This window comes from Peromyscus eremicus, chromosome 5, assembly GCF_949786415.1.
Source record: "Peromyscus eremicus chromosome 5, PerEre_H2_v1, whole genome shotgun sequence".
Classification (NCBI taxonomy): domain Eukaryota; kingdom Metazoa; phylum Chordata; class Mammalia; order Rodentia; family Cricetidae; genus Peromyscus; species Peromyscus eremicus.
Window position 1 is genome coordinate 39,449,537 of NC_081420.1, and position 22,722 is coordinate 39,472,258.

Consider the following 22,722-nt stretch of genomic DNA (forward strand, 5'->3'; position numbering starts at 1 on the left):
CTGGTCAGTTTGATTAGAAGTTTATTCTGTCTGATATTAAGAGAAGTACACCTGCTTGATTCTTGGGTCCATGTGCTTGGAATTCCTCTTTCCATCCTTTTCACTCACAGGTGATGCGTATCCTTGTTGATGAGATTTGTTTATTGGATTCAGCAGAAAGTTGGATTCTGTTTTCTCATCTAATTTGTCAGTCAATGAACAGTGTTTACTGATTTTTGGTCTCTTGTTGTCAGGAGGTGGGTCCCCCTACACCCCCCCCCCTTTTGATGTACTGTTGTGGGATTATTTTTTCCTTGTAGAAGAATTTCTAAATGGTCTTATTAAATAAAAAATGGGAGCCAATTATAGGGGTGAAAGCCTTAGAGATCAGGGAAGTAGTGACAGCCACCAACCACCTTACCTCACAGCTCTGCAGCTTCCAAATGTGAGCTACTTCCTGTGTACCCAAGCCTTCATTGCCTTGCTGTTCTGCCCTCTCATTGGCTCTTAGCTCAGCTACCTCACTTCCTTGTCACTGTCTGTACAGACCTCCAGGTCTCTATGGTTGGTACTGGGAATAAAGGTGCATCTCACCATGCTTGGCTCTGTTCCCTAGTGTGTCCTTGAACACACAGAGCCCCTGTCTGCTAAGTGATCGGATTAAGGGTGGGTGCTGCCTGACTTTGTTTACTTAAAATGGCTGGCCTTTTCCCCCTGATCTCCAGGCAAGCTTTATTTATCAAAGCACAAATAAAATATCATCACATTTCAGCACAAATAAAAAATGACTACACCTTGTGTCTTTTGGGATGTGGCTAATCTCCTCAGACTGAAGTTTTCCTTCTAATGTTTTCTGTAGAACTGATTGGTAGGTAGAGATTACTTAAATTTGGTTTTGTCATGGAATGTTTCTTTCCCTGCTGATTGTGATTGATAGTTTTGCTGAGTATAGTAGTCTGGGCTGACACCTGTCATCTCCTTGGTTGTGGAACGTCTGTCCAGGCCTCACTGGTTTTCAAAGTGTCCCTTGAGAAGTTAGGTGTTATTCCAATATGCATGTCTTTACAAGAATTTTTAAGACTTTTATAAGACTTTAAAATGTCTTTGTAAGACTTATACAGATATGACTTTATGACTGATCTTTTTCTCTTTCAACTTCAATGTTGTTTTTTTGTTCTGTATATTTGGTGTTTTGATTATCATGTGTTATGGGGAATTTCTTTTCTGGTCCTATCTATTTGTTGTTCAGTGTGCTTCTTGTGACTGGACAGGCACCTCTTTCTTTAGATTGGGTAAATTTTCTTCTACGATTGTGCTAAAAATATTTTTGCCCCAGTGGTGGTGGCTCATGCCTTTAATCTCAGTGGTGGGTTGAGGGGCAAAAGAAGGCAAATCTCTGTGAGTTCTATGCCAGTCTGGTCTAAAAACGGAGTTCAGGACAGCCAGAGCTACACAGAGAAAGCCTGTCTCAAAAACAAATATGTAGATGTAACCAACCTTCTTATTAAATAAGAAACACAGAACCAATGCAAAGAAGAAAGCCAAGAGGTCAGAGCTAAGAGCTAAAACCTTACCCTTCCTCCTGCAGTGGTCCTACCTCTCCGAACTAAACCCTGTGTTAATGTCTTTATATAGTGTTCCTGTTCTGCCTTCTCATTGGTTGTAAACCCAACCACATGACGCCTCGTCACGGCCTGTCTGTATAGGCCTTCAGGTTTTCCTTGCTTGGTATTGAGATTAAAGGCATGTGTGTCCAATAATGGCTGTATCCCTGAACACACAGAGACTTACCCAGCTCTGCATACCAAGTGCTGGGATTTCAAGTGTACGCCACCACTGCCCTGCTTTCCTATGGCTTGCTAATAGCTCTGACCCCCGGGCAACTTTATTTATTAACATACTAATAACATTTTAATACAAATAAAATATCACCATACAAACAAACAAACAAAAAACAAAAAACAAAAACAAAAACTTTTTTTCTCAACATTGATCAGATTTTCTAGATGTTTTGTACTTGGTATTATTTATTTGTTTATTTATAATTTTTTTATTTAATTTTTTTTTTCATTTTACATACTAACCTCTGTTCCCCCTCCCTCCACTTGTCCTGCTTCCCCCATCCCCTCATCATAAGGGGTAAGGCCCTCCTGGGTAGTCAACACAGGCTGGCATACCAAGATAGGGTCAGACAAAACCCCTCCCACTTACATCACAGCTGAGTAAGGCATCCCACCATAGGGAATGGGCTCTAAAAAGCCAGTCCGTGTACCCGGGATAATTCCTGGTCCTATTGTCAGGGGTCCCACAAACAGCCACGCTACTGTCGGCCTAGTGCAGTCCCATGCAGGCTCCCCAGCTGCCACTCCAGAGTCCGCCAGTTCCCACTAGCTTGGGTCAGCTGTGTCTGTGATTTTCCCCATCATGATCTGGACCCCCATTGCTCCCATAATCCCTCAGTCAACTGAATTCCAGGAGCTTGGCCAAGTGCTTGGCTGTGGGTCTCTGCATCTGCTTCCATCAGTCACTGGATGTAGGTTCTAGGATGACAATTAGGGTAGACATGAATTTACTTTTGTACTTTTAATTGTTTCCAGATTTAACATTTTCCTTCACTGAGCTATTTATTTATCCTATCTTGTCCTCACATTCTTTCTTCAATGTCTCATCATCCTCTAATGAGGCTTAGTTTAAGGTTTTTGTTTGACACCCTAAAGTTTTAATCTCCAGTTTGGGTTCAGTTTGGGTTTTCTTCAATGATTCCCTTTCTATGTTCAGGTCTGGAAAGGTTTTCATGGTTTCATCCAACTGTTTGTGTTTTCATCGTTTTTCAGTAAGGCATTTATTTGTTCACATCCTTTTAAAGGTCCTTGAAGGTACTCATAACTGCTATTTGGAAGTCCCGGTCGTATGCTGGAGCTTCATTGCATTTCCACAAGTCTACTGCAGTGGGACTACTGGCTTCTCATGGAGGCTGCTGTCTCACCTGTCCAATAGGCGCTGGAGCTATGCTATTTGAGGGGTTTCTCGGGGTTGATATCTGATCTTGTCCTGGATGGGTGGGTATTCTGTTCTTTGGTGGCTGTTGCCCACTCTGTATCCGAGGCAAGTGTGGTGGCTGTGGGGTTCTGGTAGAGAGGACTTCTGTAGGTTCACAGGTGACATAAAGGAATGGAGACAGCTAGGAGAAAAGAACCAGAGGGGCAATGGGAAAGAGCTGGGGGACCAGGGGTGGCAACAAGGTTCCCATAGAGTGGAGGTAGGGTGGGAGGAGGGGTCCCTGCAGGCAGGCTGCTACAGGACTGAGAGTAGGTCTGGAGAGATCAGAATGGAGGGCAGGAAGGATAGTGACAACTGCCTACCTGTGTCCTAGCTCAGTGTGGTCCCTGGGGGTCCATGGTAGAAAGCATTTCTGATCCCTAACTGACAGAAGAGTGGAGCTGGGCTATGAGGAAAGGCTGAGGTGGGGAGGGGGTCAGTGGAAAAGAGCTAAGGGGACCCGGATGCTCAACAGGAGGCGAAGTCCCCAGGGCAGGATAGGGGAGAAGGGCTCCTGTGTTTCAGCCCAGTGTGGCCACTGGGAGTCCCTGACTAAAGGGTTTCTGCGCGACATTTGCTGACACAAAGGAAGGGAAGGCTGAGAGGACCCACAGGAAAGAGTAGAGTATTTACGTGCATGGGCATTTGCATGCAGTGCCGCATGGGGCCGAAAGAGGGCGACAGATGCCCTCATACTGGAGTTGGAAATGCTGAGGAGAGGCCATGTGGGTGCTGAGATTCAAAGCCAGGTCCTTAGCATGACAATTCCTTTAGAAATTGAAAATAGAGCCACAGAGCCATCCCTCCAGTGGGAACATGGCCACGGGAGTGGGATCAAGGAGTTCGGAGACGTTTGCTTGTTCCCAGGAACTAATCACTGTCTTCTGAGATGCTCACTCCTTCACATCCAAGGAAGGATAATTCCCAGAAGGATTAGTATTAAAAAGCGGCTCTGTCACTCAAACCGAAGAAGCCGAGGACATGGTGCTAAGTGAGGTGAACCAGGCACCGAGGGACGAATTCCACAGGACTTGGCTTACATGAGTGTTCATCTGGCAGCAGCAGGGTAGGGTGGGGTCACCAAGAGCTGGGGATGCGGAGGTCAGCCATCTTAGTTACCTTGATTTAGCTAGTCCATGATACAAGGATATACAATGAACGCCGCCATCAAACCATTTACTCAGCAAGTTTTCAATGTATGTCTGGAAACTAGGAAATAGTGGTTATGTCGGAAGTTTCCGTAGTGTAGTGGTCATCACCCTCGCTGTTACGCAAGAGGTCCCCGGTTCGAAACCGGGCGGAAACTAATACTTTTTCTCATTTCTCTTTTCAGACTCTCAGCTCACTCCCTACACTTTCAGCACTTAGGACCTAAGAATCTCAGCTGTGCTAACATTTGGACCATCATTGTCATACTTTCTTGGACCAAAGACAGAGTACGTAAATGTGTGAGGATCCAATGGACACAAGAAAATACAAGAAAAGCAGGCTGACATCGGGGGATTAGCTCAAATGGTAGAGCGCTCGCTTAGCATGCGAGAGGTAGTGGGATCGATGCCCACATCCTCCACTCTTTATGTTACCGCTCACAGCCACTCATACCACAGCGATGCTCAGATAATGGAGGACTCGTGCTTCCCACACACTTGTGTGACGAACCTCTGGGGCTCAAATTCACTCTATAGACCTTTTAGTGTAAGGTCTGGGAAGAGGCTTCGTGTTGTGGTGCTTGCCTTAGTGTATAAAGCCCTAGTTCGATTCCATTCGAGAACTAATTAAAGTTTGGAGAAAATTCTGAGGACATCTGATTTATTGCTTCACACTCATATGATCCTTGTCTTTATATTGCGATGGGAGAGTTCACCGAAAGGTTCTTCGTAAAAACCACAACACAGACCTCTGCCAGGCTTCCTGGGGCTGTTGGGAGGGACAAAGCTCCGGCTCAGAGAACTGTCAGCAAAGAATCTGCCAGAACACGCTTTGACCTCACTCAGCTGTTGGACGTTGGTGAATGGCTTGGGGTTCTGAACCCGACATTCCTCAGTTCAGTGTCTCTAGATTGGCAGAAGGCAGGAACCACACAGGAGTTACCCACCCTTCTGATCCTCCCAGGAGGTCAGGTGAAGAGTCAGTGTGGATGGAGAGAAGGACACTGTAGGAAATGTGACGAGGACAAAGGCTCAGGTCTTCTCTGTATCCCTCTGCTTCCAGATTCCTTAAACGAGCCAGAAGTAGGAGCCGTGGGGCAATAAAGATAGAGTCCTTTGAAAGTGTTACGATTTAAATGCTACACAGAGTAGATTTTGTTTGTTTGTTTTTTCTCTAGTAGATTAGTATTGGCTTATTTTTTTATTGAATAAAAGTACAACTTGGCCCGTATGGGGATTGAACCCGCGACCTTGGTGTTATTAGCACCACGCTCTAACCAACTGAGCTAACCGACCACATATATGTGAGTCATGTCGATCTCTGTAGTTAGGAAAGAAAGTAATTTAAAAATGACAAAGTTTTTCGGTTATTTTTGAGTTTGGATGTGTTTTTTTTTTCCTTGAAATTGTAAACTTTTCTTAAAGTTGAAAAAAACGTACGAAACTCGCGTTGTTCCAAGTAGAAAGTCTCTGAGCAGAAACAAAATTCTGTACGAGAGCAAGCAATGTCGCCTTGCAGTGAGTCCTGACGCAGAGATACTGGCCCTGGACAGCCCAGTCCTCTCGCTCGGTGGCCGCACCTCCGCAAGGCGCCCTCCAGACCTCACGGAGTTCGCATCCTGCGCAGATCTCCCTGTTGCCTCCAAGTGACGATCTGATACACAGCCTCCCCAATTTTACCCATTTCTCCTTCAATTCACCAAAACCATTTGGATAACGCGGTGGGTGGCGGGCCTCGGCCAGGTCGCGGGTCTCTTGGGCCGCTAGGGCATCGCTCGGGTCCTGTAGACGCGGGGACTCCAGCGGCCGGTGATGGTGCCCGGGAGATCTGCGCCGTTCGCGGCCCGCGGGGCTTCGTCCCTCCGGCCACTGTCGCGGTCCGCGGAGTCCCGTGAGGAATGAGTCCAGGAGCAGCGCGTCCCCGCCGTGCACAGGCGGCGGAGTCCTCTCGGCACAGCCGCGCGTGTCCTAAGCGGCAGCGACGCCCAGCTCTGCTCGGCTTGAACCCGGATTTACCGTCGTCGCTGGACCAGCAGCTGTTCCAGAAGTCCACGGACGCCTCCGATTCCGGGCGGTTCATAGCTGTCTCCGCAGGAACCCGAGGAGGCGGGAGCAGGCTGTCGTGTCCTGGGGGTCTGAATTCGGGGATGGGCTCCCGTGTTCATTCCGTCCCCTTTTAATGAAGTCTTGGGGAGTGGAGAACCTGAGATTCTGAAATGAGTATTTTCAGGTCGCACAGAAAACACTGACTTTGGGTGCTTTTGGTCTGAGCGTCTGCAGATCCCTGGCGACAAACGGACCAAGCCCAAGGCGACACCCACGCGGCCGTGTGGACCCGGCGCTGACCGCTGCAGGACCTGATGCCCGGGATTCCTGTGACCCGGAGGCTGTGATGGCCCGGCTTGAAGTCTCCTCATCCTGAGGTGTGAGACAACCCCTTGTCGCCGCAACCAGGAGCTTTGGTGACACGGACTATCCTTGACTCCGAATCGCCCACATCCTCAGAGTCTGTAACCGAGGAGGTCACTCAGGGCATCGGCCTCCACCTTCCCAGTCGTTTGTTCTTCCGCCACCTTTTGGTGAAAAGACACTGTTGGTCCTGTTCACGAGGAACCGACCGACCCTCAGAGCTCCAGTTCCCTGACTAGTGGCCCTGCCGCGGCAACCACCACAGGAGACACGAACAAAGGGGGATTCGAAACAGCGCGAATGGGCGGCAAGTGACGCACAGCTCCTGGAACCTCACAAGCCACAAACCTCTCTACACCGGGCTGTCAGGTCCCCGAAGGCCGGTCCAAGAGCTCTGCCAGGTCTTCATTTCAAAGCCCTGTCCTCGACATCCATCCAGTAACTCTCCAAGGCTAGAAGTCCTGTGCCTACGCAGCTGACAAGGACCTAACCAACTTTATCTGGTTATCCCAGGAAAGCTTCACCCCAAAAACCCCTGAATTGGGTCTCGGATTCTCATCTACTCCCTAACAAAACTACTGAGGTTCTGTGGAGACGGGGCTCTTGGGTAAAGCGAGCTTGATAGGACATTTTAGTGGGATAGTTAATTTCTTTGGGAGATGGGAGCAGAGGTCCTCAAAATGTTGACTCTGGTCGCCGTGCGTGGGAAGTTACAAGTACATAGATACTCTGATCACATTGGTATGTGTTAGACAACATAGACCAGTTCTGTCTGACTACCTCCATAGGAAGTTAACATGCCAAAACTCCCACTCAGTTCCCGTTGAGCTGTCTCAGTACTGCTAAAATGTCTGTTGAATCGAACCCTAAAACGGAACTCCCTGTTCCTATCTGCGAATCTCCATCAGGGAGACTGTGGAAATCTCAGGTTCAGACTTCAGAGCTCCAGACCCCAGACAGAAAAGTGTTGTAGGAAATTCCCTGGTGTGGGAAAAGCCACAAACCACTCAGTGACTCTGCCCTGTTGTTAAGAAGCATTACGATATTGAGCAATGTGGATGGAAGAAATTAAGGCAACTGGGTTCTTCCCTCGAGTTATTTCTGAATGAAAACGAACCCATTCCATTGGGTGATTTAAAATTGAAAAGAGGAATAGAAAAAGACATCAATCCCCCAGACACAGAAGTCTCACATTACAGATTAAAGATGGAGGGACCATGCAGGGCAGCTGACCTGGTACATATTAGTCTCTGGATTTCATCTCAAGCACCACAAAAGAGTCAATAAATGTGTGTTGGAAAAGTCCAAACCTGCCGGATGATTAGCTAAAGGACAGTCAGTCACTGGTCCAGAATGAGCGGTAAGGGGTGAATGCCAGCCATGTCCAGGTTATGTCCTTTCCTCCCTAGCCCCTGTTGTGGGGTACTCACCAGAGAAGACCACTCACACAGAAGCTTAAGACAATGGAAAATCTTTATTAGCCGGCTGGTGACTACACTGGGCTCTCCCATCCCAGTGTAGCACTGAGTCTTTCTCAAGATAGGCTTTGAAGCACCAAAACCATGTCCTGGGTGGACATACTTCTGTGAACAAGAACAGTTAGCAGAAGCAGATCTGCAAAAACCAAAAAGCAAAGTTACCACATTTAGAGACTGCCCCAGAACTGTGCACTTGGATAGATTAAGTCCCTGTTTTCATTTTGGCAAGTGGTGCTGCCCACTTGCTGAGTTTTACAGCCCAAATAGAACTTCTATCATGGAGTCAGTTGTGGCTAGGTCTAGGGGTATACTAAGATCTGAGGCTCTGTTACAACTCTAGGCTTCCATGGCCCTATTTTCTGGTAAAGACCTCGATGGGGATTACCTTTCTTTAGATCAGTGCCCTGGGGTGTGTTCGATGGTTTGAAAGGAAATGGGTGGTGGCACACGCCTTTAATCCCACCAGTCAGGAGGCAGAGGCAGGTGGATCTCTGAGTTCCAGACAGCCTGGTCTATAGAGCTAGTTCCAGATGGCCAGGGCTACACAAAGAAACCCTGTCACAAAAAACAAAAAAATTTAAAAAGTAAATTAAAAAAAGCAAATGAAAGTGATATATATGTTATATGATGTATTGTTATATGATATATAATAAAATATAATCTTGCATATAAGTTATTTATATATACATGTGTGTACATCTCTGTTGGTGTGTAGAGACCAGGGAACCACATGTCCCTCCTAAGTCACCCACTTGGTGCTTTCATTTTTGTTTGGGGACAGTATCTCTTTGGCCTGTAATTGCTGAATAAGCTAGAATAGTTGTCCAGGCAGCCCCAAGCCCCACCCTGTCTCTGCCGCTCTAGAGTCAGGACTACAAGCACAGCCACCACATCTGGGCTTTAAAAAGAAACTCTTTTACTTCCGGAGTCAAACTTGGGTTTCAAGATTGGCCTGCACCTCCCTAAGTGACAGTGTGCTGCTGAGTGGAGCTCCTAGGCTGGGTCCCTCCCTCCCTCCACCAGGTTGGCTTCTCACCTTGTCTTCCCTCTGAATGCCTGGTCCACCCGCAGGCAGTCTGACAGAAGATGACTCTTCCTGTGCCCTCTGAGCACAGCTTGTGAATGTGAACAAAACAAAAAGTTGTCACATACATGGTTCATGGGACCTCTTGACTCAATTCCCAAGCCAAATCCCAACTTGTACTCACAGTCTGAAGTCTGGCTTTCCCACAAAAATACTAATTTTTTACTGAATCCCTAAGGAATTCTAAATGTATGTAAATGTCATTTAGACTACTCTCATCATTTTTTGAATAATATATCATAAATATATTTTTTTGCTCTTCAGATATATATGATATATGTATATAAACAATATAATTTAATGTGTGTATATGTTATTTTGTTTATTAAAGTTTTATAGATGTTATGTGTATCTGTGTACATGGGTGTGCAAATGCATAAAGGGGGCCAGAAGAGGATATTGGATGCTCTGACTGTCTGCTGGGAACCACACTCTGTTCCTCTGTTAGAGAAGTGTGTGCTCTCAACCACCTCTACAATGTAGTTTTACAATTATAACATCATTCCCAGGTCAAAGAAACTGCACGAGATTGTGAATTAATCACAAGCCATGTGACTTAGGCCACTTATCATATCACAGCCAGCGTGCTGCAGAGGGTCTTGGGTCTTCATAAGGGCTGCCTTGCCTCTGGAACTCCTGCAGATCCCTGGCCTTGCCCACAGCACCTGGTCTTTCCCTATCCTATCTGGTGCAATTGACTTGACTCTTCTCTACTGCGGGATGTGACTCACAATAGAAGATGCATCCTATTAATTCCATGAGTCCACACAATAATTCTTTGCCCCTCTTAGCAAACAGACTCGTAAACAAGGGTCCTGAACCCCTGCTCCACAGGCACTTCCAGTTCCATGGAAGGCACTTGCAACTGTCTGTTCCCATCAGTCACTCTGAGGACAATGCCCTCCCACGATTACCTAGTGACATTTCTTTCTCAGGCAATGGTTTTTTCAGACCCTGTCTCTGTCCAGTTTTTTTTTTTTTTAATCTGAAAATTCATTCCCCTTCAAGGTTTCTAAACTAATTACCTGGCTAACATTTCTTCATTCCACAAATCTTGGTTTCTTTGTTTGAAATTGGGTTTCCCTGGAGTCCTGGCTGTCCCGCAGCTAGCTTTGTAGACCAGACTGGCCTTGCTGTTCCACAAATCTTAAACAAATCCCCTAGCCCGATGCCAGCTGTGCTCAGAGAAAAGGACTGTTTCAGTATTGAACCAGAATCCTGCTGGGGTGAGAAACAGCTGTGGAAGCCACTGAGCTCTGCCCTCCTCTACTGCCTTGGCACTTGACTCTTTAGAAAACTGTGAGGAAGACCAGGCAGAGTATGAGGCCCAGTAAATAAATAGAAGGCCAGGGGATGGCGAGAGGGAGGCAACTTGGTAAGATAAATACCTCTAGATCAGACAATGTGGTGCTGCCGTGTGGTTATTATTATTATTATTATTATTATTATTATTATTATTATTATTATTTGGGTGGGGATATCTTTCGGATCTATGTTGACACATGAACAGAAGTTTTTCTTCTGGAAAATGCCAACTATAAAGTGTCACCTTCAGGGACTCATGAAATTGGGAGTGAGGTGTGTTGCAGGGGGTGGAAAGTAGGAAAGAGTGTGAGGGCAATATGATGAAGATACATTGTATACTCCTACGCTGACTGGTTTCTGTCAGCTTGACACAAGCTAGAGTCGATGGAGAGGAAGGAACCTCAGTTCAGAAAATGTCTACATAAGATACAGCTGCAGGCAAGCCTGGAGTACATTTTCTTAATTAGTGATTGATGGGCATCGGAGGAGGTGTGTGTGTGTGTGTGTGTGTGTGTGTGTGTGTGTGTGTGTGTGTGTCAGCACATTGTCTGTGGGTTCACCTCTGGGCTGGTGGTCCTGGGTTCTATAAGATAGCAAGCTAAGCAAGCCATGGAGAGCAAGCCAGTAAGCAGCACTCCTCCATGGCCTCTGCATCAGCTCCTGCCTGCAGCTTTCTGCCCTGCTTCAGTTCCCGTCCTGATGTCCTTTGATGATGAACAGTGATGTGAAAGCTTAAGTCAAATAAACTCTTTCCTCCAAGGATGCTTAGGTCATGGTGTTTCGTCACAGCAAAGATAACCCTAACTAGGACCACCTGTATGAAAAATTCAAAGGAAAAAAAAAAATAAAAGCTGAGCCCTGATTTGTTTCTCGTCTGGCTTTGTCAATCACCAGTGTGTGATTAATTCTACTGAGCCTCAGCTTTATCAGTAAGATGAGAATAATGATAAACAGGCTTATGGAAAAATCAGGGTGCTTAAATAAGGTCAATAAGATCTTAATAGGTTTGGGGGTCATAGTGATGGGAAAGAAGAAACAAAACACACAAAACCACCAGAGACCCCACGCTAATCTCACTGTGTGACATTTTGAGATTATCCGAGACAAAATGGTTGGATGGACGAGCAAGTTTGCATGACTGGCCTGCACACCTGTCTCCCAGAACTAGTGCGGGCTGTTTACACTTTTAAGTATTCAGTGAGAGGCACTGTTCCAACAGGGCAGGTTGACACGGGAGAGGAAAAGACTGAGAACGATGAGGTAACAAAGTACGGTGTCAAGCAGTAGCTGAGATCGGGCACCACGTTCAGTCCTCCATCGTGGTTTCGGGGCTTGTGAGGTTCTTCAAGAGCGCAGGACCAAGAGAGTTTGTGTTGGTTCTCTTGGAGATTCCCCGCCTAAAACGAACACAAACGCAGGGAATTGAGATCTGATGGTAGGGATGGGGGAGGGACACCTTGAAGACAGTGAATGTTTCCTGTAAGGTAACACAAAGACGTTGTCCTTGGAAGCCTTCTTAGCGCAGTAGGCAGCGCGTCAGTCTCATAATCTGAAGGTCCTGAGTTCGAACCTCAGAGAAGGCAGTTTTTGCTCCCTGCCTGATTTCCCCTCAACTCAGAGTCTTTCTTGGACAAATGAATACCACAGAAGTCTTTAGGATTCCCATGCCTGAGAACTGCCTACCCAGATATTTCTCTGCTAACTTTTATAGAACTCACAGCCAGTCTTTATGGAACTCAGAGCCACTTCGAGGTTCAGTGAATGGAATTGTCCTATAGTGGATCCACAGACTTTCTGGAGCCGCAGAGAAGCAAGACAGAAACTCTCTGTGTGGTGTTTGGTACTTACCGAGCGACTGGATGTCAACTTTGTGGATAGCTGCAAGCCTGGGCTAGCTGAATTGGTATTCTTACTGAAATGAACCAAGAAGCATGCTAAGCCTGACCGGAACAGAGAGAATCCAGGCTGTGAGAACACTGGTCTGGGGTCAGGCGGATCTGGGTGGAGAACTGCAAAGCTTCTGTTGTCCTAAGGAGGTCCTGACACCCAGGGGACCTGAGTAGTCCAGGAGAGAGTCCGACCCTGAGGAGTGTGGTCTTCAAGGAGGCGTTGTACCTCGCATTGCACATCTACCAATGTCAACTGTAGTCTCAGAATTCTTCACATTTCTCACAGGACACAAAACGACCAGTCATGCTCCCACAATGACATCCGGGTAATCTGCTACGAAAAACCGCTGATGCCAAGAAATGATAAAGAATAAAAACACCTGTGTCTCGTGGGGGTGGGGGTGGGGGTGGTGGGGGCAGGGCAGCAACCAGGTGTGCTGCTGAGCTAGGCCCGACCTGCTCTTACTAATTACCATAAAAAAGTGTCTCGCTTAAGAATAACTCCAACAAAGTAGACAAAACAGGTGTTCTGTTAAATCTCTACCCTTTAAATAATTGCAAATCCTGTCTTCCAGATGTCCCTGCCTTGAGGCCTACGTTAGATTTTTCTCACCCTGCAATCACCTGACGTGAAATTGGACACATACTTTAACACTTCTCAGGCTGCAGTCTAACGTTTCCGTTCCTGACCTTCCTGAGATTGCTTGGGAAGCACAGTTTTCAAATTCTAACAAGACCACAATCTAGGAAGAAGGGAATGGGAAAAATATAATTTCCTGTTTTACACACTGTAAAGTCCCTTCCCGAGATTCTCATGTCTGAGTTCCTGAAATCACTGAGGAGTCACCTTGCGTGGGAAGATGACTGTGTGGCTGTGTTAAGGTCACAGAATCGGGAAGAGAGTTTACTTTTCTTAGGGTCTCAGAGGGCTAAGAGGCCAGCATGGGGGAGGCTGGCAAGCAAGCCCCAGCCATGGCTGTGAAAGAGGAAGCCCAGAAATCACACCTCAACCTCAAGCACCAAGCACAGAGACCTGGAGGCAGAGGGAGCCTATGGAGTCGCAGGGCTGACCCCTGGGACACTTCTAGCAAAGGGGCAGCACTTCTGTAAACAGCTCCAGCAACCGGGAACCAAGTCTTCAAATACCTGAGCCTAAGAGGGGACCTTGTCATTCTAATCACGACAGAGAGATTGTCTGGGACTACCCAGGTCAGCCCAATAGAATCACATGAGTCAATAAAAGTGCAGAACCTCTCCCTGATATTATCCAAAGTAATTCAATGTATGTGAGAAGGAACTGGTCCTTCAGGGCTAGCTTTGAAAATGGTGGGAGAGGGCTACAGTGAAGGGAGAGATGGAACTGAGAAGCTGGAAATAGAAGAAAAATGATTCTCCTGATGGAACACATACAGCCAACAACACTCCAGTTATAACTGAGAGAGACTTGGAGTAGACTCTTTATCTAAAGAACTGTGAGATGGCAAAACCACCACCACCACCACCACCATCATCATCATCATCATCACTAATATTGAAGTGTTTAAGCCACTAACTTTGAAGATATATGTTCTGGCAAAATAACAAAAACAAACAAATGAACAAAAGCACATTGCCTTTGGAGTAGAGGAGGTAAAGCAGTCACATCTGTCTTGTTAACTGCTACTCTGCCAAAGACCTGTTTCTGTGGGGGTTTCAGTTCCCCAAAAGGACGTGTGGAGTCGGGGGTGGGAGGTGGGGAAGGAGGAGATGGACATGATCTGAGGGTGAATCAGGATGGCTGCCAGCAGGTTTTAATTGACAAAAGATTACACCTTTTATTGCACATTGGATTAAATGGGAGAAAAGGAGCATGTGAGCCTGGGTGTAGCTTGAAATCAGGGATTGAGGTCTTGACTTGACAATAACCACCAGTCACATGTTAATGCAAGGGCCTCTTGCCATAGATAAGAAGAATGACTGCTTTATCAAGCAGGAACTTACCTCAACTCTCCAAGTTCAGAGACCCTTATCCAAATGCCTGACCTTGGGAAAAGGACTTCTAGGGAGCAAACATTGTATTACAGTTTCTTAGTCTTGCTATATGGGCCTCTTTCCTCATAACACTCCCAAAAGGGAATGTTTAATACCTTACTCTTTCCCCATTATACTGTACCATTCTGATTTCCCTATACTTATTAACTGAACTCTTGCCTTAAATGCCCCAGGCTCTGGATATGAATTGTAGGCAGTTCATCCTTGGGACCAGGTGTGTCTAGTAAATCTCTAGTTTTCCTATTCTTGGTATAATTAGGAGGGCACAATGGGATTCCTGGTTCCATGGTGGTGGGGAATTTTTTTCCAAAGAATTCTTTTGTTTTGAGAGGCTACCATTGCACATATTTTCATCCTTTACCAAAGCCCATACTAAATTTCCCATAAGGGAAAAGTATTCCATGTGTTATGTTCAAATCACATGGACCCCCAAAAGATCACCATAGAAACTGAATCCCATCATATAAAAGCACTGAGCCTGTATTTCAAGCTCGAGCTTGGTCCCTCTGTCTGTCTGATGCAGCAGTGAGAGCAGAGAGCCCTGAGAGCAGAGAGCCCCAAGCCCAGGTGGTGTAGTAGTTTTAATCATAGCTGAGGTTGGGGTGAAGTTATATCCAGGGTTCAGGACCCTGATTGGCTGACATTTGTCTACAGGTATCTGCAAAAAGGAAATAGATATGTGGTAGGCTCAAGAACATCTGGCAATCTTATCTGATGACTGGAATGTTTGGAATATTAGGTTCTTCCCCTTAGATGCTGGCCCATCCCTGGGTGGATCCCTAGGTGGTATTAGCTAATGGCTTTTCCAGGATCCATATGTTGCCTGCCAGTAAGCCTGTTATGGCAGCTATGTCTAGACCTCTAAGCCTGTCATGGCAGCTGTGTTGTCAAGCTGTTTTGGGCCCCCCCACATTCCCCTCTTCACAAGTACCAATGACAGGAATAAATCATGAGTCCTATCTGTCCAGGGGTTCAAGGGTATTTGGACCTAAGAACCATTAGCCAACAGATTTTTCTAGGGCAGTGACATCTATTGCCATTCTTAAGGCCCTGTAGTTCTGATCTTTGAGTACAGCCAGATTATAATCATGAATTATTAATGTAGAAATAATAATTTCTTAAGGCCATATAATATCTCTTTGGTTCTGCATAAAGAAGGTCAATTATCTTATGTTATTGCAGAACCATTTTAGTTAATGGATCCATCAATTGACTAATCTAGGCCTATTTTCCTGTTATGCCAATGGACATTATAGTTAGCCATTTAGTTCCTTATGCCATAGAGTTTCCTGTTGACTTGGCATTTCAACCTATTCTGGGCAGGGAGTCCAGGACAATTTATTCTCTTTTGGAACTGCTTCCAGCTGACACTGGGGCATTGTTGTCAGGGCCTAAAAAGGCTGAAAGGCCAGTAAAAGGCTGGGCCATGGGGCATTTGTCAGAGCATATAGTTGTCTGACCCAGCTGTAGAGGCAGGGAACAATCACATTGGCTGGGCTGGTTCACATCAGCTTTCAGCAAGTCTAGAGCTCATAGTCAGCAACTGATGCTTGTTTGTTTCTGTCAGTCAAGTGGAAACCTGTTAAGACAAGTTTAAACTAGCAACAGAAGTTAAAATTGATGAACTTATTTGGAACTTTTAGGCCCTTAGTCTTAGTGATTGGGAAGGGGAAGAATTCCAAGACCAGGAGAGAGAAAAATACCATCCTCAAGAATAGACAGGTGCACAAAACTTAGGCTGTACTTATCTGGAGTCCTTTTGACTTGTTTGTGAGAAGTGGATCCAAGTTTTATGAATTTTTGGTCCTCTGAGGTCTATATGAATTTTTATCTTACAAAATGACATTAAAGTTTTAGATACATTAGCGTTACTAATCTGTACTGAACTCCATATCATAGACAAAGCAGGCAATGGGTATCTGTAAAACAGCAGAAGTGGACTCATATCTTTGAGTCCTAGCAAAACCTACAGACTTGGGTTAAAAGCGTGTACATTATCCTTCTGTCCAGAAAGTCAGGTATAGATTGGACAGAGATTTGTTTGGCCTGATGAGAAGCACTTTTAAGTTTCTATTTAGAAGACAACTAAAAGAAATCTAAAATCTTGAGCTTGTGACCCAAATAGTAAGCAGTCATTGTTCTATTAGTCTATTAGGACTCTATTAATGTTAAACTCCAAACTTTCGATATCTTAAAAGAATAATATCATAGAAGGGGAAAGAAATCTGAAGCTTTTGAGTCATCTATTTATACCTTTGTAACTTGTATTTACATCTTAAATCATTTTGAGACCCTCAAAGCTCATAAGCTTTCACCTCAGAACTTCATATATCTTAAAACATTCTTAGACCTTCAAAACATGCATACTTTCATATCCTCAGACCTTTCTTTCAGACCCATATTTAAACCTTTACAACATACTTCAACTTTCACATCTTAGAACCCTTTTTAAATCAAGAGAGACCTGGTAGCTTTAGAAAAAGCAAGGCTTGATTTAAAAGGATATAAAATGAGCTAATAAACTGGCTATTGTCTTGTGGAAGGTTCTGGTTGTCTGATGCTGTCAAGCTGACAAAGTTATAGCTAGCCTAGCTGTCAATACTATCAGAGATCTGAGAAGTATAAATTATAACTTACTGCATACCAAGCAGCTTGTGAATCTATTAAAAATGACAGAGACCAGTCCATATCCAGTTATTCATACCCAGGTCTCCATAGAGTTAGAGGCAGAAGTATCAGAACCGCATCAGTCTTCACCAGTCCCCTAAGGTGAGAGTTCTCCTGTGGAAGAGGGACATGGAGAAGACTGATCTTACTTTATCTAGGCAAAAGAGGTACAATCAATTCTCCACTGTCCTGCTGCTTGTCTATAGTCTGGGCCAGGTCCTGGCAGCAGGTGTTGCATCAGGGCATCTTGTCCAGTGGTCAGCATTGCCATCATCCAGGTGGAGACATCGTGGTGCCCCATAATCTTCTTTGGGTCTCCAAAGACTGCTAGGATCTGGGAGTCCCTGACTGACACAATACACTTTTTAATCAACATTTTAAATTCCATATTCTGCAGACTTATAAAATATTTGAGGGATGTCCAGGTGTATCTGAACAGACAGATTTTGTTTCTAGCTATATATTTTAAGCTCAACCCTGAAAACATGCAAGGGACCAAGAAAGTAATTAATTAATTACATTAGTATTTGGCATGACTACAATTAAAGAACTTGATTATTATAAGATGACTGACTACCTGTGTTCTCTAACAGTCCACAATAAGTTGGCAGCTTTCATAAGACTAGGACTTCACATTCTATTCCTGTCAGGTTTAGCCTTAGAAACAATGATTTTGAATTGAAGATCTTCTAGTATTAAATATGGGTTCAGTAAAGAGACCAAAATAGGCATTCTATGGGTAAAAACAGAAGAAGTTTGTACCAACCTGTTAAGGCTTCTCCTGGGAAGGCTCTTGCCTTGGAGGACAAGGGAAAGATCCCAGGGTGAAATGGGAACAGGAGAAAGGGGTGAGCTGGAGCATGGCCCATGAGCAGAGACTGAGGGAGCCTAGGGGACAGCATTGTCCTTGACAAGGTCTAAGGCATCACAGCCATATGTTAATGGAAGGGCCACAAGTTCCTTTTGTCAGAGACAAGGAGGGTGACTCCTGTTTTAGCAAGCAGGAACTTTCTCCAAGCCCCTGAGGGAAAGGGAGCTTTATCCAAATGCCTGACCTTGGGAAAAGGACTTTGTAGTTTTATCTCTGTTAAGTATGAGCCTTAAAAAACAGTTTATCAGTTGAAGCTCCTTTTAGTATTTAGTCATTTATCTGACTCAGTTTATCCGAAAAACTTAGCAAATTTAGCAAAGACAAGGAGGCTAGGCATACCTTCTTAAGCCTGAACAGACCCTGAGTAAGGAGAGGCATTCTCTTAACCACTGGTTCTCAACTTTCCCAAAGTTTTGACCTTTAGTTCCCCGTGTTGTGGGGATGACCCCCCCATTAGGAAATTTCCCCATTGCTATTTCACAACTGCAGAATGTGGGGGTGCCCAAAACAGCTTGACCACACAGCTGCCATGACAGGCTCTACCTTCCCCAACCTTCACAGTGGTGTCTTTCTGTCTCTGGGTCTTCAGGCCTGTCTGATGCGGCCTCCTACCAGCCCCTAGGATACCCTCCTTCCTGGCCTGGCTGTGCTGAGTGCAGTGGGAGGGGCTTCTGCAGCCTGGGGGGGGGGGGCTGCCCACTATGACATGGCTTCCTTCTGCACCTGGCCCAGGGATTGACTCCACTGCTTGAGCCATGTGGGGGTGGAGGCAACACTGAAATGCTTGGGGGAAAGTCCCACGACTATGAGACGGGCTTGGAGAGCTGCTCACAGCTTAGAGGGTTGGTTACAAAGTGTTATCCGTTAGGGTAAGAAAAAAAGAAAAACCTACGGCTAGGTTCAGATGCTTCACGTTGGTACAGTGTAGTTGCAAATTTAGATTTATTCTTGTTATGGTATATGTATGAATTTCTGTTGTTTAAAATATTGTAGCCATACAATATATTCTAGACTACTGAGGGAAATCACAAGAAAGACTTTGGTAAAAGATTCTGTGTTTGAAAATAAGAGAGAAGGCAGTCCCTGGTGAAAGGGCAACATTTGAAGACACAAAGGAAGGGAAGGCTGAGAGGACCCACAGGAAAGAGTAGAGTATTTACGTGCATGGGCATTTGCATGCGGAGCCGCATGGGGCCGAAAGAGGGCGACAGATGCCCTCATACTGGAGTTGGAAATGCTGAGGAGAGGCCATGTGGGTGCTGAGATTCAAAACCAGGTCCTTAGCATGACAATTCCTTTAGAAATTGAAAATAGAGCCACAGAGCCATCCCTCCAGTGGGAACATGGCCACGGGAGTGGGATCAAGGAGTTCGGAGACGTTTGCTTGTTCCCAGGAACTAATCACTGTCTTCTGAGATGCTCACTCCTTCACATCCACAGAAGGATAATTCCCAGAAGGATTAGTATTAAAAAGCGGCTCTGTCACTCAAACCGAAGAAGCCGAGGACATGGTGCTAAGTGAGGTGAACCAGGCACCGAGGGACGAATTCCACAGGACTTGGCTTACATGAGTGTTCATCTGGCAGCAGCAGGGTAGGGTGGGGTCACCAAGAGCTGGGGATGAGGAGGTCAGCCATCTTAGTTACCTTGATTTAGCTAGTCCATGGTACAAGGATATACAATGAACGCCGCCATCAAACCATTTACTCAGCAAGTTTTCAATGTATGTCTGGAAACTAGGAAATAGTGGTTATGTCGGAAGTTTCCGTAGTGTAGTGGTCATCACGCTCGCCTAACACGCGAGAGGTCCCCGGTTCGAAACCGGGCGGGAACAGTATTGCTTTTTCTCATTTCTCTTTTCAGACTCTCAGCTCACTCCCTACACTTTCAGCCCTTAGGACCTAAGAATCTCAGCTGTGCTAACATTTGGACCTTCATTGTCATGCTTTCCTGGACCAAAGACAGAATACTTAATTTTGCGAGGATCCACTGGACACACAAGAAAATACAAGAAAAGGTGGGGACTATCGGGGGATTAGCTCAAATGGTAGAGCGCTCGCTTAGCATGCGAGAGGTAGTGGGATCGATGCCCACATCCTCCACTAATCTTGTTGCCACTCATGGCTACAGCGAAGCTCATCCTTCCCACAGACTTGTGTGACGAACCTCTGGGGCACAAATTCACTCTATAGACCTTACAATGAGGTGTTCTGGTGCTTGCCTAGTGTGTAAAGCCATAATTTGGTTCCATTCGAGAACTAATTAAAGTTTGGAGAAAGTTCTGAAGACATCTGATTTATTGCTTTACACTCATATGATCCTTGTCTTTATATTGCAATGGGAGAGTTCACCGAAAGGTTCTTTGTAAAAACCATAACGCAGACCTCTGCAGGGCTCCCTGCGAGTGTTGGGAGGGACAAAGCTTCGGCTCAGAGAACTGTCAGCAAAGAATCTGCCAGAACACGCTTTGACCTCACTCAGCTGTTGGACGTTGGTGAATGGCTTGGGGTTCTGAACCCGACATTCCTCAGTTCAGTGTCTCTAGATTGGCAGAAGGCAGGAACCACACAGGAGTGACCCACCCTTCTGATCCTCCCAGGAGGTCAGGTGAAGAGTCAGTGCGGATGGAGAGAAGGACACTGCAGGAAATGTGACGAGGACAAAGGCTCAGGTCTTCTCTGTATCCCTCTGCTTCCAGATTCCTAAAACAAGCCAGAAGTAGGGGCCGTAGGGCAATAAAGATAGAGTCCTTTGAGAGTGTTACGACTTAAATGCTACACAGAGTAGATTTTGGTTTTGTTTTTTGTTTGTTTGTTTGTTTGTTTGTTTCTTCTATAGCACATTAGCTTTGGCTTATTTTTGTTGAATAAAAGTACATTTTTTGATTGCCCCGTGCGGGGAAAGAAACCCGCGATCTTGTTGTTATTAGCACCACGCTCTAACCAACTGGGCTAACCCGTATATGAAAGTTTAACTTTCTACCTCTATAGACAGACAATGACACCAATGTCATTTGACAGAGGATTTGGGGTGTTTTGTAAGTTTGTTGCAATTTTCAAAGTTTTTCTGCGAAGAGCTGTGAACCACAGATTGTTCTAAGCATGAACAACGAAAAAGTAGACGTCCCGTTCCTACGATTGCTGACCCAGGTGTTTCTTGGAGTCTAGACAGTCCCAGAATACTTGCTCAGCCTGCAAGTCGCCCTCCAGTGGCCGAACTGAAGAGTGTAGAGCAGCTTGAGCTGTGTTCTCTTCTAAGGTGATATACCTTAAAAAGCTTCCAGTAGTTGGAAATCTCGGAGTTTGTTCCAAAATGAAATTGTCACGTGGCCCGTACGGGGATTGAACCCGCGACCTTGGCGTTATTAGCACCACGCTCTAACCAACTGAGCTAACCGGCCAACACAATAGACCACCCCTGGATCTACACAGTTAGGAAAGAACGTAAATTGCCAATTGACAAAGTTGTTCGGTTTTCTGTGGGGTTTGGTTTGATTTTTGGTTTTTTGGTTTTTTGTTTTCTTGAAATTTTGAAGTTTTCTTGAAGTTGGGGAAACGTACGAAACTCGCGTTGTTCCAAGTAGAACGTTTCTCTGAGCAGAAACAAAACTCTGTACGAGAGCAAGCAATTTCGCCTTGCAGTGAGTCCTGACGCAGAGATACTGGCCCTGGACAGCCCAGTCCTCTCGCATGGTGGCCGCACCACCGCAAGGCGCCCTCCAGCCCTCACGGAGTTCGCATCCTGCGCAGATCTCCCTGTTGCCTCCAAGTGACGATCTGATACACAGCCTCCCCAATTTTACCCCTTTCTCCTTCAATTCACCAAAACCATTTGGATAACGCGGTGGGTGGCGGGCCTCGGCCAGGTCGCGCGTCTCTTGGGCCGCTAGGGCATCGCTCGGGTCCTGTAGACGCGGGGACTCCAGCGGCCGGTGATGGTGCCCGGGAGATCTGCGCCGTTCGCGGCCCGCGGGGCTTCGTCCCTCCGGCCACTGTCGCGGTCCGCGGAGTCCCGTGAGGAGTGAGTCCAGGAGCAGCGCGTCCCCGCCGGGCACAGGCGGCGGAGTCCTCTTGGCACAGCCGCGCGTGTCTTAATGTATGTCAAAATGATACTTCCTTAGTCTATACCTATTAAGTTCCATAATTTTTCCAAATAGTTTTTCCCAAAATAAACGCTATATTTCAACAATGGCTAGTCCATTAGAAATGTGAACATCCTCCTACTCACATGTAACAGGAGCTTCTTGAAAACTGTTTCTCTAATGAAGTGATTTTACATACTACACCTACTCATTGTTGAGCTGTTCAACTTATGGCAGCCTCTTCCTTTAAGACCATCTTTATTGAAAACATGATTTTTCTTCCTTTAAAATGTAATTATCTGAAATTATACTCTTGGATATATATGGAGCAATAGTAGTTCAACAAAACTAAACTGATACAATCTTCCACTACATAATTTCCTAGAGGAACACACACACTCACTCACACCCTTCACGTTCTGAAAATTTGCTGTTTCTCTATTTCTGTATATTCTGTTTGTATCTTTGTCCTTTTTTTTGTTTGTTTGTTTGTTTTTGAGACAGGGTTTCTCAATCCCTTTTGTAATGTTGACTTTATTATAAATATAATGCTCTAGCACTGCAGAGCATTTGTAATGTATTAAAGTTCCTCACAGTCCTGGCATTCAGAACTCAACTTTGCTAGCATGAACTCCAACCTCTGTGCATACAGATTGACAGCTGCTCTATTTAATGTCATATAAAAGGACTACATTTCATTTACATTTAGATCGTTGGTTAGTTGTTCTAAACATTACTTTA

General features: G+C 45.5%; 6 non-coding genes across 6 annotated transcripts; 4 read left to right on the forward strand and 2 right to left on the reverse strand.

The window, feature by feature from the left end:
* The first annotated feature begins 4,515 nt into the window (after nt 1-4,515).
* Trnaa-agc (transfer RNA alanine (anticodon AGC)) lies at nt 4,516-4,588 on the forward strand. The gene has a single exon. It is a non-coding gene; the product is annotated as a tRNA-Ala (tRNA).
* An 800-nt stretch (nt 4,589-5,388) lies between these two features.
* On the reverse strand, nt 5,389-5,462 carry Trnai-aau (transfer RNA isoleucine (anticodon AAU)). The gene has a single exon. It is a non-coding gene; the product is annotated as a tRNA-Ile (tRNA).
* A 6,490-nt stretch (nt 5,463-11,952) lies between these two features.
* Nucleotides 11,953-12,025, forward strand: Trnam-cau (transfer RNA methionine (anticodon CAU)). Its single transcript has one exon. It is a non-coding gene; the product is annotated as a tRNA-Met (tRNA).
* A 7,636-nt stretch (nt 12,026-19,661) lies between these two features.
* On the forward strand, nt 19,662-19,734 carry Trnav-aac (transfer RNA valine (anticodon AAC)). The gene has a single exon. It is a non-coding gene; the product is annotated as a tRNA-Val (tRNA).
* Nucleotides 19,735-19,929: 195 nt separating this feature from the next.
* Nucleotides 19,930-20,002, forward strand: Trnaa-agc (transfer RNA alanine (anticodon AGC)). Its single transcript has one exon. It is a non-coding gene; the product is annotated as a tRNA-Ala (tRNA).
* A 1,224-nt stretch (nt 20,003-21,226) lies between these two features.
* Nucleotides 21,227-21,300, reverse strand: Trnai-aau (transfer RNA isoleucine (anticodon AAU)). The gene has a single exon. It is a non-coding gene; the product is annotated as a tRNA-Ile (tRNA).
* Nucleotides 21,301-22,722: the final 1,422 nt, after the last annotated feature.